At 38.4% G+C, this 3,115-nt stretch overlaps 1 long non-coding RNA gene across 1 annotated transcript; it reads right to left on the bottom strand.

Moving 5' to 3' along the window:
• Positions 1-406: 406 nt before the first annotated feature.
• Positions 407-1,295, bottom strand: LOC110679291. Its single transcript, XR_002502369.1, has 2 exons — positions 921-1,295; positions 407-864 (listed from the first exon to the last, which is right to left on the bottom strand). It is a non-coding gene; the product is annotated as an uncharacterized LOC110679291 (long non-coding RNA).
• Positions 1,296-3,115: the final 1,820 nt, after the last annotated feature.

Here is a 3,115-nt window from a genome sequence, read left to right as displayed (position 1 = left end):
TTTTTGAATTGTAAATCCAAACATGATTGCTTCGACATTCAATTACAATACGCTGTATTGTATCCAATACGTTATATTGTACATTAATGGTTTATTCCATTCACTGAATGATACGTTTTTATCCGGGTGGCAGGACCACCAGGGCATCGAATATGCGGAAGTCGAGAACCTTGAGAACAATCTGGCCCTGTTTGAGCTTCTACCAAGCTTGCTAATCTACAATGCCACCGGAACCGAACGAGGGTGCTTTGGATATCACCAGACAGGGAGTGATCGAGACAGCTGAGAGATCGTTTACGAGATGGTACGTGACCGTAGCATGCCGCTGCTAATGTTTTTCAGCAAATGCAGCAAATCAATAATAAAAATCTGTTGTCTAGCTATTAATGGCATCTTGAACGTAAGGTTGAATTTGTAAGAATCAATATATTTGAATCATTATTTATCAACAATCAGTAACAAATCTTATCAATTACTAACACATGTTTTTCGTGAGATTATTTGTCAACTCCTCCGTAACTTCTTCCTCAGTTGCCTTTACTAGCAGCGGATTTACTCTCTGCCGCCAGATATTAGCACGTATCTGTCGTTATTTTCTTTCCCGCGGATAAACCGGATGCCTGTTGTTCCTCTGCCTGTCTCTTTCGGTTTTCTGCTTCATTATCAGCTGAGACCAGGGCGGAGACATACTAAGCGCAGCCGTACAGGGCTGAATCTTTCACAGCAAAGTAGCAAGCTTATGGAGTAACCTGATCGTTGATCGTCAATTATGGTCCCTTCCATTGGATGGTATAGCAGGAGATTGACCAACTCGGAAAGCTCTTTCGGAATATACTCCGATGGGCATTTATGATGTTTCATAATCTGCGAATTGAGAGAATATTAATAGATCGTCATGCTTCTAAGGAAAGAGAACTTACTTGACAAAGTGCTGGTCAACCTGGATTTTTGTTCAGACAGAAGATTTTGGAAATGTTTAGGAAGCTATTTGCTTTGAATGTCTCGTTCTCGATGGCAGTATTCATTGCGATTTGTTTCGACTCAAACACGCTTGTTGAGCCGGGCGAACAACACCAAAGTTTCAACTGTCAAATCTAATCCTGCAGAAAAAAAAAGATAGGAAGTGTGCCCAGATGTGCGGTGCTGTGCCGAAAAGTGTGCCGGGCACAGTGAGCCGAGTTTCTCACCCCCTGGTAGAAGCTCAAACAGGGCCAGATTGTTCTCAAGGTTCTCGACTTCCGCATATTCGATGCCCTGGTGGTCCTGCCAGCGATAATAATCCGCTCGATTCCCACACGCTAAGATCAGTCTACCCAAAAATGGGTAGTTGATTCACCCAAATTTGGGTTTCTGTTGCATAACCTATAATATGGGTAAATTATACTGATAAAATTTGGTAAAATTCACTCACTTTATGAGTAAAGCATGTTTACCTATATATGAGTACCACAAACTACCCATATTTGGATGAAAATAAAAAAAATAACGACGTTGTCAAGAAGGAGGTAGCGGCTAAGAGCGGCTGGCTGATAGAGGTAAATTGCAAACTAAATATAATTTATAGCAGTTTTTAACTGATAAAGAAGTTCTTTTTACAGCATGCATTCCACTACGGGGAAATCTGCAGTAAGGTGAACCAGCGATGAACTTCTATCCGAGCTGATGCCAATTAACTCTCTTCCGGCAGTTCGGATTGAAAGGTGCGATTTGATTCTTTGGCTGGCAGGTTCCCGGTTAACATTTGCAACAATGCAGATTTAATATTGATGCTCTGAATAAATGAAACATGTACCTACTTTATCTATTGGAGTGTATTCATTTATAATAAACTACAAAACCGTATTAAAAATATTCTAGCTCTAAAAAAGTGAAAATCACGAATTTCCAAATAAAAATAAATTACCCATTTATGGGTAGAGAGACTTTACCAATTTATGAGTAAAGCTCGTTTACCCATAAAATGAGTGTGTGCACTTTTCGGCGATTATGGGTAAACTTTACCCATATTTGGGTAGACTGATCTTAGCGTGCATGCCATTGAACTGCAACATTGTATGAATTGAATATAATTGTGTTGAAGACACAATTATTATACTTAACTTACCAACAATATGTGAAGAAATTGTAATTGCGGCTTCCGTCGAGTAGAAACTTAACTTTGATGCTGTTTAGATTGCAGTTGATGGTTCCGGTGTTTCAAAAATAAACAAAAACAATCCATCATGAAACGATCACAGTTGCCAGGTTTTGCAGTGCAACCAGACAAATGTGACTCATCATTTCGTTCGCTCTCTCGCACAGTCGGCACAATTTCAAGTGGGCCGAGTTTCCCACCCCCTGAGTTAAACTGTTTTAGAACTGTTTGCGTTACAATAAATTGGTCAATAAATGGATCGTATATGCACCATTTGATGAACGGTAAACAGAAAAATTTGTTCGGGAAAATTGGCAATTTGGAATGGTTACATAACATAACCGCCTATTTCCCATACTGTTATTTTTCGAATTACCATTTCCCAAACTGTAAAAACAGTTTGTGGTAGCGTAGACTTATTGTTATTTTAGGTTATATACGAAACTGTACACATATTGTTCCAAATTGTTGTGGATAATATTGGAAACAGTACAAATATGGTTCTTATTTATGCGGGTAGATCTGACGGAAATGGTCTATTGTTCACAGCAAAAAAAGTTGTTGAATATTACATCGAAACCGCTGCAACCAAGTCGTTCCCTCGGTCGTGTTATATTACACAGCCCGACGTACTCGCGAGCGATTGGTGTAATAAATGCGACCGATGTAATTTGTCCGATGTAATAATTTCTACGTACACAATACGATGTAATCGATGCGATGTAGTATGAGAGCTATGTAATCTGAGCGATTCAAAAAAAAAAGTGATCACAAGTTTTGCTCAATGGTTGATTAAACTGCTTTTTTATCCTTTTTCGATCTTAAATCACATTTATGATTTAAAATCGAGTTTTACCCATGCAGATTGAGTTATTGAGTACAGTAATTTTGGAATTGATAAAAGCAATTTAATCAACCATTGAAGAGAATTTTATGGGAGATAGATAAAATATGTTTCAAACAAAAAATATCAATACAGAG

This window comes from Aedes aegypti, chromosome 3 (genome assembly GCF_002204515.2).
Source record: "Aedes aegypti strain LVP_AGWG chromosome 3, AaegL5.0 Primary Assembly, whole genome shotgun sequence".
NCBI classification, from domain to species: domain Eukaryota; kingdom Metazoa; phylum Arthropoda; class Insecta; order Diptera; family Culicidae; genus Aedes; species Aedes aegypti.
Note: the sequence above shows the minus strand (reverse complement) of the source record. Positions and strands in the feature narration are given on the sequence as shown.